Consider the following 16,028-nt stretch of genomic DNA (forward strand, 5'->3'; position numbering starts at 1 on the left):
TTTGCGATACATGCTATATGATGATTGCACAATGCAATGTTTTTTATGCCAAAATATTTATATGTGACACGCTCAAGGGAAATGAGTCGGATGTCGCTAATATTGATTTTGAGATATTGGCAAAAAATGTGTTAAAATTCTTTGTTTTATATTGTTTTCCGCCATTGAAAAATTGACGTAACTTCACAAAGAAAAGTCATATCAACATGGAGTTTTCAGTTTCTGAAAGCTCTAAATGTCCTTTAGAATTGTATGTTTTCAAGCAGGGTCGACATGTGACACATTCCCCTTGATCATGTCACATATGTTTTATCTGTATAAATTTGATGTTTCTGTCAAAATGATATGATTCTAACTATAAAAGTTAGATTATGTTGTGCAAGTCCAAATTTTATTAACATGTTTCAGACATTTTAGAAATTTCATCACCCATCTCGCTGCTGCACCTTCTCTGGCAGGTCCTACTCTCATCCCTAGAGTGTGCAGTTCCTTGCAGTAGCTGATCGTATACATGACTTAAGCCATATTGTAACATTTGCAGAGCAGGACGGCCTCAATATTTTCCAAAATCCTGTATTTTTACATGATTGTAATCTACTTTATTAAAGTACCATACCCTGCAAAAACTTCAGGTGAGTAGTTTTGTCAAAATCAGAGACTTTGAATAAAGGAATTGTCATCGAGTTATTACAATGAAAATATTAATCAAATGCATATGCGATGTTTATAACACAGTACATACATGGCGTGCGGGACGGTTATACGACATCAAAGGGCCGTGTCGAAACATATATAACCGACGGAGTGACATGCATTGGCTGATGGCTACATCAGCGCTGGTAGTAAATTCCAATTTTCTTAGCTTTACCTCAGTTGTTCGGCTCAAAATTAAGAGGGGACATATTTGACAGTAAAGGCTAACATTTTATGGAAAAGAAATACCTATTTCTAATGGAAATGTTACAATATGGCTTTATTGAATAAATTTCTTCATTGGTGGATTGCCAGAGGAGTTGCAGTGGCTAGATTGGCGCATTACTGATGACATCTATGCATGGATGAAAAAACAAGAGTAAAGTACTTGTACAACATATCTGACATTCAGTTACAATTTTATCGCTCCTGATGAACGTATTCAAAAAGATGTAAATACCTGTTTTTTTGTATTATATTTGCTGAAATAAATCCAGTAGCTAGTCCAATAAAATTCCAATTATGTGGCTTACTAGATGTTTTGACAAGCTAGTATGTTATACACAATTTGAAATCTGTCATGCGCGCGCCCCTGTGGAAGATTTAAGAAAAGTCTTCCATAGGAGTACTTTTTTCAATTGGAATTAATTATTGGAATTAATTACTTTGAAATCCATACTCCCTTTACCATAATTCTCGCGTTTCACAATACGATGGGCCTCCAGCGGTCGCTGGGTCGAAGCCAAAATACGCAGTGCATCATGGGAAATGAGTCGACATCCAAAGCCCGCGTAATACAAATACAATACAGGAACATGCATCATTGTGGGTTTAAATGTCATTAAAATGATGTTACGTGCGAATGCACACTAAAACAACAATTTACAACTATAGTATATCCATTTTCTATCTATTGATCACATGGAATCCTTCGTGGAGCTGTTTTCAACATATTTATTATTACACTCGTGTGAAAATTCAATAGCAGCTAGAACGGCGATGTCGACTCTGGAGTCGAAAATTTGACTGCCAAAAGCAACCACTGGCGGCGCATCGTATTGTGAAACGCGAGAATTGACTTGTGACGTCATTGGCTGGCATTATATGCGTGCATCATCACAGCTCCTATTGTTCCTAGCCTGGCAGTATATGTGCGCATCATATTTTTTAAGGACATCAAATGGTTGGGAATGAAATCAAAACTCGACCGGCGGTTCTGTCCGGTTGCCATTGTTTAGAACAATAGCAAGCGGACGAAACCGGCGGTCAAGTTTTGATTTCATTCCTTATTAACTTGTTCAACAATAAATCTGGGCTCTCAAATTTGGAATTAAATAGTATGGGTGTTGCAAAATATTGTATGCAAAGGCGACGGGGGAAAAAGTATGTTCAAAAGTTAGACGGTCAGACATTTTTCTTTTGCAAACGACCCAAAAAAAATCACCAAAATGTGTTTTTCCTGTTGACCAAGATGTTATTTTATCACAATCGGGCTGTCAAGCCTTTCCAAACCCTCACTGGAACATGTGTTGCATGTTTGGAACTTTCAACTACATGTATAGGAGCCCCGTTAGAAAATATGTTGCAAACATTATTATTATATACAATACAACATTTTTGAATCATGCCGCCTCTGTATAAATGTAAGAATTTATTTAAAATATGAAATATGTAAATATGATTTTAATACAACTAACATGTGTTCCTTCAGGTAATTAGATTACACCGTATTTCGTCAAATAGTCGCCCCCCTCTCAAATAAACGCCCCCCACCACTTTTTTCAACCAAGATGTTTAAAAAATGCTGATATTTCCATGCTATCTTGTGTAGTAAGCTTACCAAGTTGCTCACATGGTCGATAATAGCATCACTTTTTGGCGAAAATCTCGATTGAAACCCGGAAGTGAAGCAGAAGTCAGTGTTTCTAGTTCATAGTTCGTCATTTTAGCGTTAGTTTACCTAATGATTTTAACGGGAATTATCGTTCTAAAATTGACTTTGAATAAACGCCCGGCGTGGGAAAAGGTAACGCCCCCCGGGGGCGTTTATTTGACGTAATACGGTATACCGTATATTAATAATGTGAAACTTTGCAAGAGTATTATGTGCCTATAGACACATGATAGATGACCTGCTCCCAGTGTAAAGTTGTAAATTGGTAGTTTCAAGACCTCCTGGCTGCTGAGTTGCTCTTCTTTGTTTAATGTACACATGTACAAGCCAGTAGTATGTCCTTTATGAATGTTTTATTCTGCATGTTGTGTCCATTCAAAAACTGGAATACTACTGGCATACAGAATGCCCCACTCACAAAAACATGTACAGGTGTGCGTCAAAGAAAGAATATCAACGCAGCAGCCAGGGGTCTCAGAGCTACCAACTTGCGACTTTACGCTCATTGTGTGGAAGCAGGTCACATATCATAGACCAGGTTCTCAATTATATATTTATAAATTATTCCAAAGATCTGTGTTTGAGGGCCAAATACACGCATGTTTTGCTGTTTACTGTACATTTCATAGCTGTTCAAGGACCCAACCACAATTGGTCTGTGGGCTTGATCTGGCCTGCAGTCCACCTATTGAGAACACCTGTAAGACATTAGGCTATTGTAGTTGCAATCCATACGCCCCATATGGAAGACATGACCTTAATCTCCCGCACAGGGAGTGTGTATTTCAAATGAAGTTACCTAAATGGGTGGCTCCATTTGAAATCTACACCCCCTGTGTGGGAGATTAAGGTCATGTCTTCCGTAAGGGGTGTATGGATTTCAACTGGAATAGTTTAATTTTAGAGATGCATTATTTTTAGCTGCGGGTAGCAGCTCTATAAGTCACCATGTCTCTCCGTCTGTTAGTCCGTTAGTAACAAACGCTAAAAAATGCTGTTACGTCTACATTGTTTGTCGCATGGCTATGATACTTGGTGAGGGGAGGGCCTATACCGCCCCATACTGGAAAAGAGTTTCGTCCGTTCCGAACACTTTTGATGTCAAGAGGTTTTTTTCCGAAAATCGTTTGGACATCAAAAGTGTCCGAAATCGGTTTCCGAACACTTTTGATGTCAAGATGCTTTTCCCCCGAAAATCGTTTGGATATCAAAAGTGTCCAAATCGGTTTCGAACACTTTTGATGTCAAGGCGCTTTTTTCCCGGTGGTCGTTTGGACATCAAAAGTGTCCGAATCGATGTCCGAACACTTTCGATGTCAAGACGCTTTTTCCCGAAAATTGTTTGAAATCAAAAGTGTCCGAAATCGGTTTCGAACACTTTTGATGTCATGACGCTTTTTCCCGAAAATCGTTTGGACATCAACAGTGTCCAAAATTGGTTTTCGAACACAATTTTTCAAATTTTGATTTTTCTTTTTGGTGTGGATGGAAATACCTTCTGGCATTATTTTAAGATGAGCGCCCTCAAAGGTTAAGCTCACAGAGGGGTTACAGGTCAAAATAGGGGTCAAACTTGAACCTGCTTCAAAGACACCAACACTGCAAAATTGAATTCCTTGTCCCGCAGCGACCGCTACGGATCCGACGGTACTTGTTTGAATGTATTTAAGTAGTGCCTATACTTTGTATGTAGATTCTTGTGCAATAAATCTCTGCAGTTTGTGCTAATTCTTTTCGTCTTTGAAAATAGTGTATTTTTTGTTCTCCACTGTCCAGTTACAAAACAATTGAACAATAAAGCAAAATCAGTTGCCTTCTTTGTCTCCTTTCAAAATCAGTTGCCTTCTTTGTCTCCTTTCTGAAAGTGGACCCATCAATATGCCAATTTTTAAAGAAATTTGAACCCATCGATATACCAAATGTCAATATTTTTAGCCAAATTTAACACAAATGGTCTTAGTTATTACAATTGTTCCCGTTTTTTGGCAGTTTTAGTTTTCGTCATAAGGTACAAAAACATTTTTTTTGCCCTTACTAGCCTAGCTGCCATGTGCAGTTTAGAATGTCTGAGGGGGTATCAAAAGTTTTAGAAATCGCCCAGAAGTGAAAGAGCTATATCAATGAAATTTTGTCAGTGCAATCACTGGTCCTTATGTACACTATGGTGCAAAAATGGTCTCAAGTATGTTTACTTTTTTTACAGGCGACGCTAGATGCTAATAACCTGCTGCCCCAGTTACTGCGCATAAACTGCAAGATTGAGAAAATTGAGGCAAGCAGCGTTATTAAGATCCTGCATTTGAAGGGTTGCAGTGCCTAGAAAATCAATGATGAAATGAAACTTATCTTCGGTGGTGATTGTGATATTGTCACTGTTGCTTTTTGGAAAATGAATTTTTATTTCATCACAGATTTTTTGGGCACTGTAACCCTTAAAATGGAACTTAATCATGCTACATGCCTCAATTTTCTCCATTTTGCTGGTTATGCGGTTACATATAGGCAGGTACTGACATCCAGCGCCTGTAAAAAAAGTAAACATTCTTATGAGACCATTTTTGCATCATAGTGTACATAAGGACCAGTGATTGCACTGACAAAATTTCATTGATATAGCTCTTTCACTTCTGGGCGATTTCTAAAACTTTTTGATACCCCCTCGTATATTTTTAAAAGTGCAGTGATTTGTATAGTTCACTATGCACAGGCACAACGCTTCAGCACACATTACATGTTGTTGCTTATCACTACAGCCCCTACTATCATGCCATATAATCCAATTAACAACACAGGGATTCCAGCAAGAACAGCGCGCAACCTGACATTCCACAATTGAAAGAGCTCACCAACTTTTGCACGTGTTACAAGACAATTAGACCCTCCCTCGGGTCCGTGGAGAACGACTGGTAATGTAGATTACATAGCATTAAAAATCAACCCATACACGGACCCTCCCAGTCTGTAGGCAATTTGACTTCCAGCTCCCACAAACTGCTGGAAGTTCACTTTTACGGATTTGGAGTCACGCAATCTTTCTATATACCACGTCCATGTTTTCACTACATTAACGTTTGTGTAAGCGACTAAGGGGTGGTGCAATAATTATGTGTACCCCGGGGTGAATTCTCAAAATGGTCTGCCAAAATCGCTTGCCCCCCCTTTGGCCGTGCCAAAAACCTTTGCCCCCCTTTCGACATGCCAAAAACCTTTGCCCCCCTTTTGACGCGTGCCAAAAATCTTTGCCCCCCCTTACACATGCAAGATTTTGGGGAACCCGAATTTAAAACCTTAAATTGTCTTAACATATAATGCGAGCACAGCGAGCAGGAAATTTTGCATATTTGAACGTGTTCAGAACGTTTTCCTCGCCTTTTTAGGGCGTAATATAGAAACGGTGCCCAAAATATCTGTGCCAAAAATTGCTTGCCCCCCTTTCGACCTGCCAAAAATCGCTTGACCCCTATTGACCTGCCAAAAATGCTTGCCCCCCTTTTGGCCTGCCAAAAATCTTTGCCCCCTATAATTCACCCCGGGGTACACATAATTATTGCACCACCCCTAAACAACGATATTGTATCCGACCAATCAACGCAGCTTGGCAGCGGGGGATATTTGAAAAGGCTTCCCTAGCTAAATAATGTGCAAACATTTGCAAACCGCACGCGATAATGTACGCAATATGGACAATAGGCCTAAGTACGAGTCGAGTGGTTGCCTTTTATTATTGCGCGTACCATGGGTCTATCAGACGCGTGCCACTTGAGCTCAATACCTCTCAGTTGTTGACAAGTGTCCCATCCGATCTTGCGTCACATCCCGCGGCATAGCTTTGTGCTACCATATTTGAATTGAAATTGGGGCGGGGCTTTCGTAATTGACATCGGAATCACCGTGCTTCGTTGAACGAATATTTGGAAGTGAGATCTCTAACAGATTGGACCAGTCTCGGAATCAGCGCTCAATGGACTTTCGCGTTCACTTATAATACGAGTATATTTCTATATTGCTGCATGGTTGACTGTGGTGGGTGTAATTAGTGGCGTCGATTTGTGGATGAAGAGGAATGGGTTTTTGGCATTGAAAAAAATAAGGGGGGGGGTGGGAGTTGGCATTTTTTCATAGGGCATTACGTAATTATTTATTGTTACATTATCCAGAGATGGAACCGAACCGAGACTGGGGGCCAGTCTACAAGACAATTAGCAGTAAGTTCTTGTCCAGGGGAATATTAAGCTAACTCAATTTTTACATGAGCATACTAACAACTTTCAGGGTTAAAACCCACAACCTCTCACACTATATAGTTGAATGCCTCATCGATTGACCTAACCAGGGGTGTGAGAGTTTCTCTTTTCGGCTGATTTCCTCTTTTTTGTTGCCAAAATTTAATGTGTTTTCTTTTATTTTCAGCCCATATTTGGCCTTTTAACTGATTTTATGCCGTTTTTCAGCATTTTTTTAGTAATTTTCCTCTGTGGCTTCTCACACCCCTGCCTAACTTAATTGCTAATTATTTACATGATACATATGAAAAGACCTATATGATACACAAGCCTAGGCCACATCCCACCACCCCCAAACCAGAAGGACATTTCATCAGTTCCATCACATGGTGCAATTGATCTTGTATGATTCAGTTTGGGAAAATATTTAATTGTCAGTTAGCTTCAGATCGAATGGGACGCAATAAAATTCATACACTCACTTAATATTAAAGAGACAACAAAAATGACATGTACAATCAAATTTGTATTCATTCTGCATTTTATTATGTACATTGTTATTTCAAAATAAACATGAGGTATTAACATTACATTTGTGACATCATATTTGTGACCAAATTTCCCTATAAAAATGCTAGGTGAAACGAAGAGGGCTCTTTGATGGTTTTAGTGGGAATGACAATGTGTGGTTGCTATGATAACTGACACTGTAAATTATACCAAATTTAGCAACAACAAAGAGACTCCAAAATATACTAATCGTCTGGATTGTGAAACAACTTCTGACAAAAGTTAGATTCTTATATATATAGATATAATTTTGAATAAATTTGCAAATAATGAAAAAATTAACACATTTTCAAGGATTTTTTCCAAGAATATCTTGAAGAAAAAGCACACAAAAATTTCTGCCACTTAGCACTCATCATTAAACCATGCAGAGAGCCTGCAAATGCAACCCTTCAGTTACACATTCCCCAGCTCTCCCCTGGCTGAAATCCTTGAGCAAAAATGATGAGATTCTCCAAGGAAATTCCCAAAATGCAGAGATGTGCACACATACTTAGCCAAATCCTGAATATGTGTGAAGCATCAAATATTTTATCTGGAAAATCAGAAAGGGAATAGACTACATGGTATCACCCCCTCTAAATTTTAATTGTTTTTCTCTCTTTTTATGCTAAAATACCATCCAATTCCTGAAATGTTTACAAAAGTATCCAGAAATTTTTAATTTATGGCTCCAGATCCGAGTTTGCGGATAAATCCGGAAAAGTTTCATCTTTGCATATAATATACCTCTTATCTCACCTTCATTCTGCCTCAATTTCTGCAAATTATTTCCCTAAATTTTGTTTCATTTTTAACCATGGGGAGGTACCACCATCTTGCATAAATCCAAAACATTCTTAGAGGAAGTCTCCGGCAATCACAACATTATGCTTTATATATGTAAGAACAATAATTACCAAGCACGAATCACATGGTTTTATTTAAAACAAACTCAAAGTGACCATAAAAACAAATAAAAACATTCGGTACTCAACACACGACATTCAAAATTCCCGGGCGCCGACATTGTCAAGTGCAATGACGTCTCAGTAATACAATGAAGACTGACGACAATTGAACACAATTGCATCATTGTACTTGGACAATTTTGGCGCGAGAATTTTGAATATCGCGTGTTGAGAGCCAACTGTTTTTATTCGTTTTTTATGGTCAATATGAGTTTGTTTTAAATACAACCATGTGATTTGTGCTTGATAATTAATTTTCTAACATAATAAGGCATAATGTTATGATTGCCAGATACTCCCTTTAACCCCCTGAGCACTACCTGCTGATCTAATTGCCTGATTGGTCAATTACATTATATCTTCACTTTAATCACCAATCAGAATGGAGCTTTGAAAATAATTCACCCCAATTTTTTTGCGTGGTGAAATTATTCTAACAATATTGCTGATTGGTCCAATTGATAATGAAAACTTCTTTTTGGCCAATCGGCAGGTAGTTCTTATAGAGTTAAAACCCTGATAAACAAGTGAACGTCTCTTCAAACTCCTTTGTTTTAAAAACGGCCTTCCTAAATATGGCAATTGAACCTCTCAGCAACATGCCCACAACATACAAATACATTGGCAAACTATCACATGTAAAAATACATTAGCAAAAAGAAAGTAAATCAGAATCTTATACTGTAAAAGTCAATATTTTCGCGATTTTGACGATTTTATCAATTGTGCGAGAATTAAATTTCGCGGTTTTGATATTGATACAATAGAAACCTAATGCAAAAGGTTATTTTCGCAAGTTTTTATTTTCGTGATTTTATGTCCACTCGCGAAAAAAAAAACCTCACGAAAATGTCCACTTTTACAGTAATTCATAACTTCTAGCATACTGGATATGTAATCTTTTCTCATTTTTGCAATTTTTATGCATATATTTCAGAGTACATTCAAGTATCACGCTACAGGAATATGAACTTAAATTTACCTAAATTTATTGCTATACTTTTAAAAACTTAAATGTAATTACAAAACTGTATTTTTTACAATGTTTGATTAGACCATAAGCTTAATTCCCAGCCTGTGTACCCTCAACTGAAAAATAAAATAGCATTAAAGAAATTATTTTGAATGTTATTGTACCAAGATTTTAAATATCATGGTCATATGACCTTGTCTGGTAGAATGGCATATTCTAGTTGAAACCACACACCAGTTATGGAAGACATGACCTCCTTGTGTGGGAGATTTTAAGTCATGTCTTCGATAGGGGGTGTATGGATTTCAACTGGAATTGCCCAATCTTGTGCAGAGACTGACCCAAAGTATCTACTTGTCATGGTTCAAAACCCAACCTAATTATTAACAATGAAGATTTTACACGGTTTAAATTTCTTGAATTTCAGATAGAATAGTGCAATATTTGTCTGGAACTGATGCCCAGCTCGGGAGTAGCTACACTTAGGTTCTTCTGGAATGTATACTTCACAAACATAGATCCACTCCATAAATTGAAAATAAAACATTTAAAAAAACCCTCAATTCTATTGTTACTACAGCCGATATGAAAATATATCTTAAACTAAAATTATGTAACTAGGTATAACTTGATCCTAATAATACATCCCATAATAAGCCTCAAGAAATTAATCATGGCAGTGCTTATACAGCAACAAAATCATACAAAAATTATTTGAGTGCCAAATGAAATCATACCATATACATGGCACACACAGTACACGCACACATCAAAATCAATTTCTACATCTTTTGTTACATGTTCTCTGTCCAAATTAGTCAAAAGTGGAAATTATATTACAAAGTGATGGCTAATATTGAATTCAAGAATTGGAGCGGCCAACATGAGTATTTGAGTAAGTTGATGTGGCAATCTACTTGACAATTCATGATGATTGTCCAATATTGGGTTGAAATAATTCCAAGTCCCATTCAAAAAAAAAAAAATTTCATAGACAGTTCTGACCAATTTTGACAGAGAAAGTTGCAATTCCTTTGTTCTATCGACTGACAAAATAACCCATGTTACTCTTTGGTAAAACGTACGACTCATCAAAAATATGTGGTATAAATTGACCCATTTATGGCACATAACAAATTTCTCATTTTTCACTTTCCAAATATCCTGTGGCAGAATATCTTCCACAGGTGGAGTATGAATTTCAAATGGAATGAACACATTAGGCAGCCAGGGGCGTAGCCAGCTTTCTTGGTCAGAGGGGGGCAAAATAAAATTTCGGGGGCACAGATGAAAAAAAATTGCAGTTGCATCATACGTTACATAGAGACTGTATGTCTTGAGCTTTTCAAAAAGGCTTTATTGGGATGCATAAAAAGCGCACTGCATGAAAAAAATGGTATTTTACACTGTTTTTGCCCATTATCCGGCTGAAGAGGGCTTTATTCTTACAATGTGCGCGCGTAGCGCGGAAATGTTTTGTATTTTACACTATTTTGGCCCTGAATTTGGCTAGAAAAGGGGCTCCTTGCCATTTTTCTTTTCCTTTGCCCTCCTGATTTTCTCTTTCATTTTTTGTCAGAGGGGCACATTTTATTTCATTTTTTGTCAGGGGGGGCACTCTGCCCCACCTGCCCCACCGCTGGCTACGCTACTGTAGGCAGCCCCATTTGAATTTCATACACCCTCTGAGAAAGATTCCCAAATCCTTCCACAGAGGGAGATTGAATTTAAAGCAAGAGTAAATGTGTTCATTCCATTTGAAATTCATACTTTGGAATCAGATTATTTTGGTATACAGCCTCATATCAATGTGAGGTACAAAACACAATAAGAATAAATCTGACCTTTTAAACCATAACAAAAATTTGGACTTAAAATTGCACTACCTGTAAAAGTAGATATTTTTAAGGAACTTTGATTTTTGCGCTTTCCTTGTTCATCACAGCTACCGCCAAAATAGGAAATGTGCGAATACATTCTTTCGCATGCATAGGTCCAAGCAGTATGTATGAAAACTCAAGATTGTGAATTTAAGAACAGGTGAGGTTCAGAATCAACAAAGCGTAAAAAAATACATGTGCAAAAATTACCACTTCTGTATAAAACACAACTATCTGCCATAAATGGGTCAATTTCTCTTTTGGATCACCCTGCATAAGAGTTTGTACTATGTACAAGATGATATATATACAAACTGATGTCTATGTACATACTGTGAATACCAAGTTATATACATAATATATACATCAACAACTGCAAGATTCATTTTTTGTTTAAAAGTCCATTTGGAGGCTACGTATGAAGTGGCTATAAATCGTTTCCCCTTATTTGCATATTTCGCTGATCACAGTGTGCATTTAGTCTCATGGAGCGAATAAACATACTTGTACAAGACAGGTCTGTCAGTACGATTACGAAGCAACCACATACACTAATACCATATATGTATCATATTTTCTCAAATTAATGCCAAATAAATTTTTGTCACACTAATACAAAATAGTACAATGTTTTATTCGCAATTCAGATTGACAAAATGAAGCAGTTGATTTGACCCTCCTCAGCCATTGGGCTATTCCAGTTGAAATCCATACACCCCCTATGAAAGACATGACCTTAATCTTCCACACCAGGAGTGTGAATTGCAAATGGGGTTACCTGAATGGGTGACTCCATTTGAAATCTACACCCCCTGTGTGAGAATAAGGTCATGTCTTAAAATCCATAGAAGGCATATGTAGTTAAACTGGAATAGCCCAATTATTGACATCCCAATCTACAAAATCCAAATTTGATTTGTCTAATTTACCGCTGTAATTTTGTAAAAATGTACATGTAACTGTCAGAGTGCAAACTTGGCCAAAAATCAAATTTATTGCTAAAAAGTAATTTTAAAATAAGTATTTAATGCTACACTTAATTCAAATATTTCCAATAACAAAATTTAAAGTTAATTTACTTGTAAATTGCTACTATTACATCAGAATATCTTTTATTAATCTACATAAAGATTCCTGGACATTCGGAAATTGATTTAAAAAAATTGCATAGGGAACTACATGTAACCAGAGAAGATGAGAAAAGAGGAGATCGCTCGAACATATAATCCGATTACCCACAGTTATCCTCCATTCACTTTTCATTGTTTGGGGTACTTAAAACGCCACTTGAAACTTCCTTTGTGGTAATCTGTTCATCCGCCACACACTCGACTGATTCGATAGTTTTCTTAGCGGAGAAAATATTCCACACACGGAAGTACATCGTTAAATTCCCAATTTCGCAGTCAAATCATGTTTTTTTCTTTTAAAAAAATTAATACTAACCAGGGTGACCATGATTTTTAAACGAGTGAAAAAGCATTATATATATCGCAACTCCCATTAAAAATCAAATATTTTGTTAAGTTATGGAAAGTTAAGCATAATTAATGTTCTAGTAAAATTAATATAAGGTCAAAGGAAAAGAAATTTAAATGATAAGCATTTGAATATTTGCGGCTGTTTACGGAAACTTAAAACAAGTGTAATCAGTAGTTCAAACTCGTGTCAGTTTCTCCATATACTCCCGCTTTTGTGTCCAAACGTGTCCAAAAATGCTATTTGGATCCAAAATGAGGGTCTTTTTCACAGGGATCTCGGGTCAAACTTAGCAGCCGGTCATGCCAAACAATACAGAAATTATATTTCGCGGTCAACTGACGTAAAAAATTGATATCCGGGCATGCGCCGTTTAGAGCTAGACCGTCGTGACTCGCAAAGCCACTTATCGTATTAGTTGATCAATCGGATTAGATCATTGTTTCCATCAATAGGCGGATGCACACATTATTTATTTCATGTGGGGAGCGAGCGACCTCCTCTTTTATCATCTTCTCTGATGTAACATACTCAATAATTATGCATTACAAACAGTAATGGAAGAAAACCAATTGTTTTTATATGATATATTGGGCTATTCCAATTGAAATCCACACTACCCTGTGGAAGATTTTGGAAATATCTTCCACAGAGGGAGTATGTTTTCCAAATGTAACTGGTCAGAGTTAATCATTTTGAACCCCATACTCCCCCTGTATTATGGCATTACACATAACTGGTGTGAGTATTTCAAATGGAAGTTACCCAATTATCTATTGTATTTAAAACTCATACTCCCTCTGTGGCAGACTTTAGCTAAATCATCTACTGGGGTAGTGTGAATTTTAAATGGAATAGCCCATTTTGGGTTCCCATTGCCAGTTTATCCTCTCAGATTTGTACATGTCAACAGAATATCTGTAAGTATAGAAAAAATTGTGAAAATCAGTATTTCCCCTATAAGGGGTAGGGGAAGATACTAGTAATAAATCCTGAATTCAGAATTCATCTTAAAAACTGACATCAGGTCTTGTCTTTTGAGCAGTGCGATTGCAATCACACCCCACCGCACTGTACTCCTTTAATGACCAAGGAGTGTGATTGATCCAAATTTTTTTTTTATTTATTAACATCAGAATGATAAGAAACCAGATAATTATAAAAATTGAGGTAGAATGTCTGATGGCGCCAAGAAATTTTACAAAAGATTTTTGGAGTAAAAACAAATTGTTCAATTCATTTCAAATGAGGTGATGATGTACCCATCTACAAACTGCATCAACAATATGGCTTGTTCTTAAAATTACAGGCAAAATATTCAATTCTCGATCATGAGAGCCAACTTGGGTACGTATGCACAGATAGTTGCGCTGAGTGTACTACGCAAGACCACATGCTAATTACAGAGCAAGCATATCTTTTGAGAATTGACCAATCACAGTACACAGAACAGACAGTGCACGATCTGAGGTTACTGTTCCGAACCCAGACTACTTTTTGTTCATTACAATGCACACAGCCCGTAGTATGGCCCTTTATAACAATATGTGTACTGTACAGAATAAAGTGTAGTATCAACACGTCCGTCAATATAGCCTCAGATTGAGCATGTTATGACGCAGAAGGTATGGCCTCTCATGATCGAGAATTAGATATTTTGCCCATAGTGCAATTTACCTTCATATCAATTGGGAGAAAGAAAGAATGCACAACATCAGCTCCTTGACAGTGCTGCAGAAGATTGGGATATTTCAGTTGAAATCCATATCCCCTATGGAAGACATGATGTTAACCTCCCACAGAGGGAGTGTGAATTCCAAAAGACATTACCTGAATGGGTGACTCCATTTGAAATCTACATGTGAGGGTAATTAAGGTCATGTCTTCCATATAGATCACTTGACATCATTGTTTATCAACAAAGGCGAGGGACTGGTCTGTTGATATGCTTGAATGAACCGCTACACTGTTCAATGGCTTTCTTGTACCATAATAATGTGGTGGGCCATTTAAAATGCATGTGCCCTGAGCAAACTATGATGCATACGCACACTGCAGAGCAAAGAACAATGGAAATTGCCATAATTCGCTCGCATACTGCCGGGCAATGACGTCACTTGACAAGTGGTCTATAGGGTGTATGGATTTCATCTGGAACAGCCCACCCCATATTTCTGGCCAGTGTATGCTGTGTCACTTGCCAACAAAGTTTACATACATGCGACATGAAGGCAGTATTACAAAATACCGTATGTCTTCAGAAGAACACAATTCTATATACAAATATAGTCAAAATGCAGCAATAGTGTAGAGAAGATACAAATGGCTTCTTTCAAATTCAAACAAGTAGCCTACATTGCTTGATTCCAGTTGAAATTATACACCCCCTATGGAAGACATGATTTTTATCTCCCACACAGGTGGTGTAGATTTCAAATGGAATCACTCATTCAGGTAACCCCATTTGCAATTCACACTCCCTATGTGGGAGAAGGTCATGTCTTCCACAGGGGGTGTATAGATTTCAGATGGAACAGCCCATATGTCACACCTTTTAACCATTTACATGTATAAAAAAAGTAAAAGAAATTAGGGAGCAATATGACCCTTGATCTTTATATCCTTATGTGAAACACCTTACAGGAAATTCACAATATTGAATTGTCACATTGGAGACCAAAAACAGTATACCTGTCATTTATGAGCAAAAAATGTAACCTTTATAGCATTTCAAGGAATTCAACGCAAGAAGACCCATTTACAATTATAGCTGCCAGGTGTCATATTTTTATGTGTACAACAATATAGAATGCAGAAATGGTTAAATGTCAATAGGGCAGCTATTGCAGATAAGGCCTTGCAATACACATTAAGGGGGTACTACACCCCTGCGCAGATTTGTGCTTATTTATGCATTTTTCTTTCAAATTATAGAGCATTGGGGACAAGTAAGATATGTATATTATAGGGGCAAGGACTACAAATACTGAACTGGAAATTTTATTTCAGCACAGACAACAGATATGGAGTTACAGTCAAAAATGAGGGAAAACCAATATTTGATCAATAAATCAATAACTACTTGCTTTGAGTTGCTGAATTTTCAGTACAGTAGTTGTAGTCCTTGCCCCTATAATATACATATCTTACTTGTCACCAATGCGCTTATAATTTTGAGAAAAATGCAAAAATAGGCAAAAATTTGGCCAGGGGTGTAGTACCCCTTAACTCGCCGCAAGTTCAGAAAGTGATGTAGGTGCATAATGTCGCTGGTCGCAGTATCGATTCGCGCATGTAAAGTTAATCGCATAGAGCATACACACACGCATACAAGGGCACACATGATGCTGAAGAGGTTCCAATTTG

Source organism: Amphiura filiformis, chromosome 18, assembly GCF_039555335.1.
Source record: "Amphiura filiformis chromosome 18, Afil_fr2py, whole genome shotgun sequence".
Taxonomy (NCBI): Eukaryota; Metazoa; Echinodermata; class Ophiuroidea; order Amphilepidida; family Amphiuridae; genus Amphiura; species Amphiura filiformis.